The following is a 13,444-nucleotide window of genomic DNA, read 5'->3' on the forward strand; positions in this document are numbered from 1 at the left end:
TTGATGTTATTAAGCTGGTTGTAATGCTTGATGGTTAGGTTGTTAGAGTTGTGGAGTTTTTAGTGTAAAAGCTTAAGGTTTTCAAAGAGAAATTGGATTTTTAGTGGCTGTAGTTGTTGCATGAGTTAAGGTTTGATTTCTGCAGTTTTTAAATGCTTGAGTATGTGATTTTGATCAAGGTTTAATGCTTGTTATGTTGTTTAGTCAAGTTTTGAGTTTTAGAACTCAATCTTTGACCTTTAATGGTGAATTGAGTTTCTGTGTGTGAAGCTCGGTTTTGTTGCTTTAGAAATGTTCTAGGGGTTCTGTGATTTGGTTTGGATTTGAAGGAGTTATGAATTTTTGGGTGTTTTCTGCGAGGAACCGGAATTCTGGTTGTGCATCCGGAATTCCGGATGGGGTTCTGAAAATTCCCAGAACCGGAATTCCGGTTGGGCAACCGGTCTACCGGTTGGGTGATTTTCAGAAACCCTAATCCTCCTCGTTTTTATGTTATTTGGGGTATTGCCATACTTTTTATCGATAGGGTAACTTTTAGTTCCTAGTTTAAGTCCCCGGGAAGTGATTTAGTGTATCACTTATAGTGTTGTGATTTTTATGGTTTAGGAGCCTGTAATCCGCCGCGCAAATAGTTCCAGTCAGGTTGACCGGCACACCTGAATTCGGAATCCAGGTAAGATTAGTATAACAGTATGCATATGTAGATTACATGTTTAGCGTGCATGTAGGAAGCCTGTTAGATTACATTAGATATATATGTTGGCTTCAAACCATCCAACTGTGTCACGTCTGCATGTGCCGGAGTATGACCAAGAATCGAAGGATGACCGGTTCGACCGATTAGGCTGACACTATATCACGTCGGTACAGGCTGGAGTATGACCAGCAGCCGGAGTATGACCGGTTCGATCGATTAGGCTGATACTTAGGTTGGTGGTTCCGTACTATTTGACGTATCACGTCGGTACAGGCTGGAGTATGACCAGCAGCCGGAGTATGATCGGTTCGACCGATCAGGCTGATACTGTAACACGTCGGTACAGGTTGGAGTATGACCAGCAGCCAGAGTATGACCGGTTCGACCGATCAGGCTGTTACTTGTCAATAGTACCGTCCCTATGAACGTTCAGAACTCAGTACTGTGTTGGACACGGCAGTTAGGGGGACTCAGTATCGTGTTGGACACGGCAGTTAGGGTTATGGTCAGGGGTATGGGCATTTGATCATGATCGGGATTTATGTATGAGTATTTTATGCTTTTCTTACTGAGTCTGTCGACTCACAGTGCTATGTTTATGAGTAGGTAAAGGCAAGGCTAGAGCTGATGGACCGTGAACGAGCCTATGAAGATTGTACATGTCGGGGCAGTTAGGCCTGGAGCGTACGATCATCGGGACAGCGAGGCTATTTTTGTAACTAGTCGCTAGGCGACAAATATTTTGTATAGACAGTAAACTTTTGTAAATGGTTTTGTAATCGGGATCCCGAGTATTTTGTATAAATATTTTACAAGTTTAATTAAAAAGCAAAAATTTTAATTAATCACGTTTTCCATAAACCTCGTTGATTAGCAACGAGCTGCACAGCATGTTTAAAAAAAATCACGTATACGCCTATGCTAGTTAGGGTGTTACAATTTGGTATCAGAGCCGCCAGGTTGTCTTCCGAAGATCGTCACTACATGTACAATCATCATCAGCAGTTAGCTCGTTCTACGGTTCAGTAAGCTTTTATTGCTTTAGTAGCTTATTATTTATTTTTAAATGAGAAAAGCATGATAGGAAGCATGTTAGTAGCCTGATAGTAGAATAGGCGCATGTTTCGTTTTAATTTCCAAATTAAGCGGCATTAGTAAGCTCTCGATGATCGTGACCTGAAGTGCCAACTCGGGGTTTTGAGGTTGTTCAGACTAGATGGACGCCATACGAAATATTAGGAGTCAGGGCATCTCAGTCGGGTCAGATCAAGGTCAAGGAGCTAAGTTTTTCCCCGAGTGTTATGGGCCGAGGTAGAGGTCCTAGGGGCAGGGCTCGTGGTCGGGGTGATGTCAACTCGCCACAGGCTGCCCAGGTCGATCAAAAAGCCCAGAATTGGGAAGTTGGGTTTGCTGAAATGCAAGCCAGAATAGAGGAGCAAGATAATGAGATTCAGAGATTGAGGCAGCAGGGTGCTCCTGCAGTGCCTGTGCCAGTAGTTCCAATGGCACCCGCCACTACTGCTCAGGCCAAAATAGTTGTGGCGACCAATAGAATGGAACCTTTGTATGAACGGTTCCGGAAGCAAGCACCTCCGGTCTTTCTGGGAGATCCGAATGTGGTGAAGGTCGAACAGTGGCTAACGGTGATCACCAAAATTCTAAACTTTATGGGTGTCACCAGGAACGACAGAGTGGTGTGTGCCACTTTCCAGTTCTAGGAAGACGCTCTTGTATGGTGGGACATGGTGTCTCAGATCCATGACGTCACTACCATGACCTGGGAAAGGTTCCAGGAACTCTTTAACGCCAAGTATTATAACGAGGCGGTCTGAAGCGCCAAGAGGAAAGAGTTCGCCCACCTGACCCAGTGGGAGAATATGAGCGTGACCGAGTATACTACTCGTATCGACCGGTTGGCGAGGTTAGCCTCGGGAATAGTGCCAACCGACTTCAGCAAGAAAGAGAAGTACCTGGACGGGTTAAATGCGAAGATTAAGCATGACTTGATGATCACTACCGACGATAAGATCACCTATGCTGAGATGGTGGAGAAAGCATTGTGAGCTGAGGGCGCAGTTAGATGTATGTTGGAATCAATTAGGACTCCAGTATGTGGCGGGGCTCCTACCCCTCCTGCGTCAGGTTTCAGCAGGGGAGGTAGTGGTTCGGCCATGGACTAGAGGAGGAAATCATCCACTGCATGCGGTGGCTCGGGGAAGAACAAGAGGTTCCGAGGGAACCAGAATCAAGGTGGTCGTCAGGGTAGTGTTGAGACCCGTTATTCCTACCAGACTGTCTCTTTAGTAAGAGGCATCCTCCGGGTGAGTGCTTAGGTCAAGGATGTTTTTGTGTGGCTGCCAGAATCTTTGGTAAATTGGATAGACCGTATGATAGATATGAATTAGGGTTTGGAACCCTATTACCTGACGGAGAGTTGGTTATCTCCAACAGGTGGATTAGGTCTATGCCGATCAGGATAGATGGTAGAGAGTTAAGTGTTGATTTGATAGAGATGAGCTTAGTAGAGTTCGATATTATTTTAGGAATGGATTTCCTATCTAAATATTCGGCGAGTATTGATTGCAAAAGGAAGATGGTGATCTTCCAACCGGAAAGCGAAGAACCATTCGTGTTTGTTGGTTCAGTTCGGGGATCTTGGATCCCGGTGATTTCGGCCATGTCACCTAGAGAATTATTGCATGGTGGTTGTATTCGGCCAGAGGACATCAAGGTGGTTCGGGAATTTTTAGATGTTTTTCCCGAAGAACTTCCAGGGTTACCACCTCAGCGGGAGATAGACTTCGTGATAGATTTGGCACCAGGGGTGGAACCGATTTCCAAAGCCCCATATAGAATGGCTCCAGCTGAACCTAAGGAGTTAAAGATTCAGCTCCAAGGGTTGCTTGACATAGGGTTTATTAGGCCTAGTGTGTCACCCTGGGGAGCCCCGGTTTTATTCGTCAAGAAGAAAGATGGAACTATGAGGATGTGCATCGATTACAGAGAATTGAACAAGCTGACAGTGAAGAATAAATATCCATTACCTAGGATCGATGATTTGTTCGATCAGCTTCAGGGGAAGACGGTCTTTTCTAAGATTGATCTCCGCTCGGGTTATCATCAGTTGAGAATCCGAGAGGAGGACATTCCGAAGACAGCTTTCCGCACTAGGTATGGACATTATGAATTTCTAGTTATGTCGTTTGGACTAACCAATGCTCCTGCAGCATTCATGGACTTGATGAATAGAGTATTCAAGGATTTCCTCGATATCTGTGTGATTGTGTTTATCGACGACATCCTCGTGTCCTCTCAATCAGAAGAGGAGCATAAATTACATCCTCAGATGGTACTGCAACGGCTTCGGGAACACAAACTTTATGCCAAGTTCAAGAAATGTGAATTCTGGCTATCTCAGGTGTCCTTCTTAGGGCACATCGTCAGCAAAGATGGGATCAAGGTGGATCCCGGGAAGGTAGAATCCGTCAGGGATTGGCCGAGACCGAAGACAGTGATGGAGATCAGAAGCTTCTTGGGTTTAGCTGGGTATTACCGTAGGTTCGTAGAAGGGTTCTCAAAAATTTCAATGCCCTTAACCGAACTTACAAAGAAGAATCAGCGGTTTGTCTGGTCAGACAAGTGCGAAGCTAGCTTTCAGGAGATGAAACAGAGGTTGATTACCGCTCCAGTGCTAGCTTTGCCCTCAGACAGTGAGAAGTTTGTAGTTTATTGTGATGCATCCAGATAGGGTCTGGGGTGTGTGTTGATGCAAGTCGATCGGGTCATCGCTTATGCCTCCCGTCAGTTAAAGGATTACGAACAGCGATACCCGACTCATGATTTAGAGTTGGCCGCGGTGGTTTTTGAATTGAAGATTTGGCGGCATTACCTTTACGGAAAAAGGTGTGAAATCTATACCGACCATAAAAGTCTCAAGTATTTCTTTACTCAGAAAGATTTGAACATGAGACAGAGACGTGGGTTGGAATTAGTGAAAGATTACGACTGTGAGATTCTCTATCACCCTGGGAAGGCCAATGTAGTGGCCGATGCCCTGAGCAGAAAGGGTCCCGGGCAAGTAGCTAGTATGGTTCAGATCTCGCCTCAGCTAGTAGAGGATATGGTTAGATCCAGCATTGAGTTTGTGGTAGGTCAGCTTCACAACTTAACGCTGCAATCTGATCTGTTGGAAAGAATTAAAGCCGCTCAGATGACGGATCTAGAGTTAATGAAGATCAGAGATGAGGTTTTGGCTGGTCAAGCCAAGGACTTTTCAGTCTCAGACAATGGGATGCTTCTGTATAAAGCTAGGGTTTGTGTTCCGAATAGTGTGGAACTCAGGAATGAGATCTTTAAGGAGGCTCATTCTACCCCTTATTCTATGCATCCCGACACCACTAAGATGTACCAAGATCTTGAACCGTACTTCTGGTGGAGTGGTATGAAGTAGAATTTGGTAGAATTCGTATCGAGGTGCCTCACCTGTCAACAGATTAAGGCTGAGCATCAGAGACCAGCAGGGTTGTTGCAGCCTTTAACCTTATCTGAATGGAAGTGGAAAGATATCACGATGGATTTTGTGGTCGGGTTACCTAGGACCACGGGTTTGTTTGATTCCATCTGGGTAGTGGTGGATCGATTCACAAAATCTGCTCATTTTGTGCCTGTTAGAACGACATTTACAGTGGATCAGTTGGGAGAATTGTATGTCAGAGAAATTGTAAGAGTTCACGGGGCACCGAAGTCTATAGTTTCGGATAGGGATCCGAAGTTCGCCTCCAAATTTTGGCAAAGTTTGCAACGAGCAATGGGTACAAAGCTGAAATTCAGTACAGCATTCCATCCTCAGACAGATGGTCAGTCCGAAAGGACAATTCAGATATTGGAGGACATGTTGCGAGCCTGTGTTATGGATTTTGAAGGCTCGTGGAATAAATATCTACCGTTGATAGAATTTTCTTACAACAACAGTTATCAGAGTACGATAGGGATGGCTCCCTATGAACTGTTATACGGTAGGAAGTGTAGATCTCCCATCCACTAGGATGAGACAGGGAAGAGAAAGTACTTAGGTCCGGAGTCAGTGCAGCGGACCAATGAGGCAATAGAAAAGATAAAAGCTAGAATGCTTGCCTCACAGAGTAGACAGATTAGTTATGCAGATCCGAAACGCAGAGATGTTGAGTTCCAAGTAGGGGACCATGTGTTTTTACGGGTATCTCCGATGAAGGGGATCAAATGTTTCAGGAAAAGAGGTAAATTATGCCCTAGATTTACAAGACCTTTCGAGATTCTCGAGAAGATAGGTCAAGTGGCATACCAGTTAGCATTGCCTCTAGCTTTATCAGCAGTTCACAACGTATTCCATGTCTCGATGTTGAGAAAATACGTTTCAAATCCCTCTCATATACTCAGTTATGAGAGCCTAGAACTGCAGCCAAATATGACTTATGAAGAGCAGCCAGTGCAGATCCTGGATAGAAAGGATAAAGTCCTTCGGAATAAGACCATAGCATTGGTCAAAGTTCTCTGGAGAAACAGCAAGGTGGAGGAAGCCACCTGGGAGCTAGAGTCAGATATGAGAGCTCAATATCCAGAGTTATTCAGGTTAGATTTTGGGGACGAAATCCTTTTAAGGGGGAAATAGTTGTAAAGACCGCTTAGTTTAATTTGGAAATTAGCAGTTAATCATGTTTAATTATGAAATTATTTGTAGCTATTTAAATAATTATTATACTGTTATTATTGAATTCAGAGATGCATTTTTATGTCATTTAGCAGTTTTCATAATTTTGCATTTCCGGTGCCCGGTAACATGGAACTCGGTGTTTGGCTTAGTAAAATCACAACTCAGTATGTTAGTAGTTTGGGACGGTTTATTAGACATTGGGAATGTCGGGAATGGCCGGGAATTTACAATTTCCTAAAAATACCCCTTTAGTGTTATTTATGTTAGTTTAGTGTGGAGGGGCAAAATGGTCATTTTGCCCCATTGTTAGTTTATCTTTTAGTGGATTTTAGTTGGTGGAATTATGTGGTTTATTAGAGTATATGTTGGCTGAAGTAAAATAAGTTAAGTGGCATTTATTTCATTTAGTCAAAAATTCCAAAAGTTAGAAAATTGGTATTCAAAGGCTCTCTTTCTTTCTCTCCTTTTCGGTTCTGAATAGCTGGGTTTGGGGGGGATTTCTCTTGGATTTCAAGCTGATTTTAGCATAGATTTGGACCTCAAGTTTTTGGTAAGATCCTTGTAGCTCTCCCTTTTAGTTTCTTGAATAATTTTGATGAAATGATGATGTTTGCATGCATAGTTTAAGTTTTTATTGTTGCTGTGATTTTATAGTTGTTTGCAGAGGTTTAAGCTTGATTAATTGATGTTATTAAGCTGCTTGTAATGCTTGACGGTTAGGTTGTTAGAGTTGTGGAGTTTTTAGTGTAAAAGCTTAAGGTTTTCAAAGAGAAATTGGATTTTTAGTGGCTGTAGTTGTTGCATGAGTTAAGGTTTGATTTCTGCAGTTTTTAAATGCTTGAGTATGTGATTTTGATCAAGGTTTAATGCTTGTTATGTTGTTTAGTCAAGTTTTGAGTTTTAGAACTCAATCTTTGACCTTTAATGTGTTGCAAATTACTTTACCAGGATCTTAGATCTACTCACAAGTATGTTTATTAACACCCTAAACATGAACTTTCTAAAACGATGAAATAAACACATATAAAGTTAAAGAAACCTTACATTGGGTGCAGCGGAATATAATGACTCCTTCCGTTCAGATATCTAGCCCTTGATTCCTTTCTGTAGCAGAGCATTATCAATATCTGAACCTGGATCTCTTTCTCTGAATCCTTGATGCTGAAACTCCTTTGTTGATGATCTTTCTTCACGATCTTCCTCACTATGATTGAGGTATCACTTGCTGTGTGTGGGCACTACTCATACACTAAGGATTTCGAAATTCAAGAGGGAAGAGAAAGAAGAAGTGGCAGCTAAAGATAGGGAGAGAGAAAGGCTCAGGTTTTTCTCTGAAGGAAAAATAGAAAATTTAAGTTTAATTTTCCTGAAGCCTTCACTATCTATTTATAGCATTCCACTTGGGTTAGGTTTGAATTATTTGGCATTAAAATAATGAAAATATCAGTTTAAATTTCCTACAAAAGTGGCTGGCCCTATACTAGTGGATTTGGGCCTCACTTTTTGTAATTTTGCAGTTTTACCTTTTCTACCTCTGATTTTCTCAAAAACGCCAATTTTCTAATTCAACCATTTAAATGTCAATTCTAACTATTTAATAACTATAAATCATTATTAAATAATATTGCCATTTATCATATTTATTAATTGAACCATACAAAGTATCATAATTAACAAATATGCCCCTATAAACTCTTTCTTTACAATTTCGCCCTTACTTAGTGAAAAATTCACAAATAGACACAGTCTAATTTGAGAATTATAATTGATTAATCAAAACCAATTACATGAGTCTTACAAGCAATATTATCTCAACTAGTGGGGGGACCATGGGTCTATATAACCGAGCTTCCAATAAGTAGATCAAGAATTTAGCACTAAAATTCACTAACTTATTAATTCTTCATTGAATCCACGCATAGAACTTAGAATTGCACTCTCAGTATATAGAATGCTCTATATGTTCCACCATATAGACACATCATTAGTTATCCATTGTTATAATCCTAATGTGATCAATGATCCTCTATATGAATGATCTACACTGTAAAGGGATTAGATTACCGTAACACCCTACAATGTATTTTATCCTTAAAACACTTGACCCCGTATAAATAATATTTCAGCTTATGTGAAATGAGATCTCCACCATTTATTTTCGTTTGGTCAAGCTCGAAGGAGATCATCCTTTGCTTACTATTCGCCAGATAGAAGCTATAGATTCCATGTTTATGTTAGCGCTCCCACTCAATTGCACTACCGTGTTCCCAAAATGTACGTATCACCCTGACCTAAAAGTAGGCTTAACTAACAAATCAAAGAACACGAATAGCCTTTCAAGATTGAGCCTAATCATAACAGGATTAAGATCATTTGATCTAGGATCAACTAGGCGATATTGACTTGAATAGATTTTACGGTAAGTTTAATTAAATCTAAGTCAAAGTTCAATATCGGTCCCTTCCGATGCATACTCCATGCATCCAACCTGAGCTTTACTTTAACCAATGCTCTGGAAAGAACATAGCATTTCTCCAAATGCAAGTAAACTCTGTTGTAGATTATCATATCAGTAAAACCCTATGTCTGATAAATCTAGGAAAACTTTATTCACATAGTCATGTTTACTTTCCAATGTGTTGACGGCATAATAAACAGGATCAAGTATGTGAAAAGGGTTTCAGATGAATTCATACATTATGTACATATAATCATGAAATAAATCATGCGAACCATGCAACATTAAATGTTATTTCTGATCTATATTAATAAGTAAATCTGATTATATTGAAATGAGTTTTATTTAGGGCATAAAACCCAACATAATGGTGAATTGAGTTTCTGTGTGTGAAGCTCGGTTTTGTTGCTTTAGAAATGTTCTAGGGGTTATTTAGAACAGGTCTGGAAGGTCTTATGTGATTTGGTTTGGATTTGAAGGAGTTATGAATTTTTGGGTGTTTTTTGCGAGGAACCGGAATTCCGGTTGTGCATCCGGAATTCCGGATGGGGTTCTGAAAATTCCCCAAACCGGAATTCCGGTTGGGCAACCGGTCTACCGTTTGGGTGATTTTCAGAAACCCTAATCCTCCTCGTTTTTATGTTATTTGGGGTATTGCCATGCTTTTTATCGATAGGGTAACTTTTAGTTCCTAGTTTAAGTCCCCGGGAAGTGATTTAGTGTATCACTTATAGTGTTGTGATTTTTATGGTTTAGGAGCATGTAATCCGCCGCGCAGATAATTCCAAATAAAGATTGATAGACACACCTGAATTTGGAATCCAGGTAAGATTAGTATAACAGTATGCATATGTAGATTACATGTTTAGCGTGCATGTAGGAAGCCTGTTAGATTACATTAGATATGTATGTTGGCTTCGAACCATCCTACAGGCCCCTCTGAACCGGAATTCCGGTTTAGTGCAGGAAAGACAAAAATTTTCATCACTTCACCAATTCAACCCCAAACTTAAGAAAAACCTCCCAAACCTGCTATTTAGACCATACACAACATATCTAAAGGAACAAAATAACCACCCACGCTCAAAACCAAAATCCACCATTAATGAGCCAAGCTTGAGTTCATAAACTCAAAGCTTGCTCAAACAACAAACTAGCCAACACAACAAGCTTAAAACAACATATCTAAGCATAATTCATCCACTGAAAACAACAACAAACCCAAGCAACAACGACAGCAACTAAAAATCCTAAAACATGCATAAAACCAAAACTTAACACCCAAGAAATCAAAAAGAAGGTTTCTAGAGACTATACCTTGGGTTGGATCACCTAAGACTTGCTGGAAAAACTTGAATTGCTGAAGAAATAATCTCAAATCCTAGCTGGTTCTAGGGATTGAGAGAGAGAGAGAGAGAGAGAGAGAGAGAGAGAGAGAGAGAGAGAGAGAGAGAGAGAGAGAGAGAGAGAGAGAGAGAGAGAGAGAGAGAGTTGAGTTTGAGAGAGAAAATGAGATTTTTGGTAATTTTCTATTATTTGCCAAATAATGATATAATATTGATTTAACAAACTAATTCAGCTTAATATCAACTAAAACCTGATTTAATACATCCCACAAAAGACAAAATACAACTTAGCAAATTGACCATTTTGCCCCTTAAACATTAAAACTCACTAAAAGTCACTAAAGGGTATTTTAGGAAATTCTAAATTCCCGACTAATCTTGACATTCCCAATGTCTAACTATATCGCCCCGCTATACTAAAATACTAAGATGTGATTCAACTAAGCCATACACCACGTTCCAATGTTGCTGGGCACTAAACATGCAAAATTATGAAATTTCTACATATGACATATAAAATGCATTCTGAATTCAAATAAATTATCATAAATTAATAATTTAGAATTAATAAATAATTTTCATAATTAAACCCTCATTATCTGCTAATTTCCAAATTTAAGCTAAGTGGTCTTTACAAAACACTAGGTTCATCTTCATTCTGAAGAAAGCCGTAGGTCTTGATGATTTCATCAAACCTTTTGTTCGAGGAGCGAGAAGCTTGCTTAAGTCCATAAATGGACCTATTGAGTTTGCAAACTTTCTTTTCCTGCCCTGGAAGAACATAGCCTTCTGGTTTTGGGTTTTATGCCCTAAATAAAACTCCATTTCAATGTAATCTATTTTATTTAACATCAATAAAGAAACAGAAGTATTTTTCATTCATTTGTGTATGTTTTGGTTCACCTTATCAATTGCTTGTCTATTTGATTTATAAATTCATCTGAAACCCTTTTTACATACTTGATCCTGTTTATTGTGTTGTCAACACTTTGGAAAGTAAACATGACTATGTGAATAAAGTTTCCTAGATTTATAAGACACAGGGTTTTACTGTTAAGATAATCTACAACAGGAGTTTACTTGCATTTGGAGAAATGCTATGTTCTTTCCAGAACATTGGTTAAAGTAAAACTCAGGTTGGATGCATGGAGTATGCATCGGAAGGGACCGATATTGAACTTTGACTTAGATTTATTAAACTTACCGTAATATCTATTCAAGTCAATATCGCCTAGTTGATCCTAGATCAAATGATCTTAATCATGTTATGATTAGGCTCAATCTCAGGAGGCTATTCGTGTTCTTTGATTTGTTAGTTAAGCCTACTTTTAGGTCAGGGTGATACGTACATTTTGGGAACACGGTAGTGCAATTGAGTGGGAGCGCTAACATAAACATGGAATCTATAGCTTCTATTTGGCGAATAGTAAGCAAATGATGATCTCCTTCGAGCTTGACCAAACGAAAATAAGTGGTGGAGTACTCATTTCACATAAGCTGAAATATCATTTATACGGGATCAAGTGTTTTGAGGATAAAATACATAGTAGGGTGTAACGGTAATCTAATCCCTTTACAGTGTAGATCATTCATATAGAGGATCATTGATCAAATTAGGGTTATAACAATGGATAACTAATGACGTGTCTATATCATGGAACATACAGAGCGTTCTATATGACTGAGAGTGCAATTCCAAGTTCTAAGTGTGGATTCAATGAGGAATTAATAAGTTAGGGAATTTACTTGGTAAATTTGGTTCGACTTATTGGAAGCTCGGTTATATAGACCCATGGTCCCCATACTAGTTATAACAATGGATAACTAATGACGTGTCTATATCATGGAACATACAGAGCGTTCTATATGACTGAGAGTGCAATTCCAAGTTCTAAGTGTGGATTCAATGAGGAATTAATAAGTTAGGGAATTTACTTGGTAAATTTGGTTCGACTTATTGGAAGCTCGGTTATATAGACCCATGGTCCCCATACTAGTTGAGACCATTAGGATTATAACAATGGATAACTAATGATGTGTCTATATGGTTGAACATATAGAGCATTCTATATACTGAGAGTGCAATTCTAAGTTCTATGCGTGGATTCAACGAAGAATTAATAAGTCAGTGAATTTAGGTAATAAATTCTTGATCTGCTTATTGGAAGCTCGGTTATATAGACCCATGGTCCCCCCACTAGTTGAGATAATATTGCTTGTAAGACTCATATAATTGGTTTTGATTAATTAATTATAATTCTCAATTTAGACTATGTCTATTTGTGAATTTTTCACTAAGTGAGGGCAAAATTTTTCATCTGAAACCATTTTCACATACTTGAGCCTGCTTATTGTGCCGTCAACACATTGGAGCGCTAGCATAAACATGGAATCTATAGCTTCTATCTGGCGAATAGTAATCAAAGGATGATCTCCTTCGAGCTTGACCAAACGAACATAAATGGTGGAGTACTCATTTCACATAAGCTGAAATATCATTTATACGGGGTCAAGTGTTTTAAGGATAAAATACATTGTAGGGTGTAACGGTAATCGAATCCCTTTACAGTGTAGATCATTCATATAGAGGATCATTGATCACATTAGGATTATAACAATGGATAACTAATGATGTATCTATATGGTGGAACATATAGAGCATTCTATATACTGAGAGTGCAATTCTGAGTTCTATGCGTGGATTCAACGAAGAATTAATAAGTTAGTGAATTTTAGTGCTAAATTCTTGATCTACTTATTGGAAGCTCGGTTATATAGACCCATGGTCCCCGCACTAGTTGAGATAATATTGCTTGTAAGACTCATGTAATTGGTTTTGATTAATCAATTATAATTCTCAAATTAGACTATGTCTATTTGTGAATTTTTCACTAAGTAAGGGCGAAATTGTAAAGAAAGAGTTTTAGGGGCATATTTGTTAATTATGATACTTTGTATGGTTCAATTAATAAATATGATAAATGACAATATTATTTAATAATTATTTATAGTTATTAAATAGTTAAAATTGGCATTTAAATGGTTGAATTTGAAAATTGGCGTTTTTGAAAAAATCAGATGCAAAAGTGATAAAACTACAAAATTGTAAAAAGTGAGGCCCAAATCCATACTGCCATGGCCGGCCACTTTTATAGGAATTATCCTCTGATATTTTCATTATTTTAATGCCAAATAATTCAAACCTTACCCTAGTGGAATGGTATAAATAGATAGTGAAGGCTTCAGGAAAATTA

The sequence above is a fragment of the Cannabis sativa genome, chromosome 7 (genome assembly GCF_029168945.1).
Source record: "Cannabis sativa cultivar Pink pepper isolate KNU-18-1 chromosome 7, ASM2916894v1, whole genome shotgun sequence".
NCBI classification, from domain to species: domain Eukaryota; kingdom Viridiplantae; phylum Streptophyta; class Magnoliopsida; order Rosales; family Cannabaceae; genus Cannabis; species Cannabis sativa.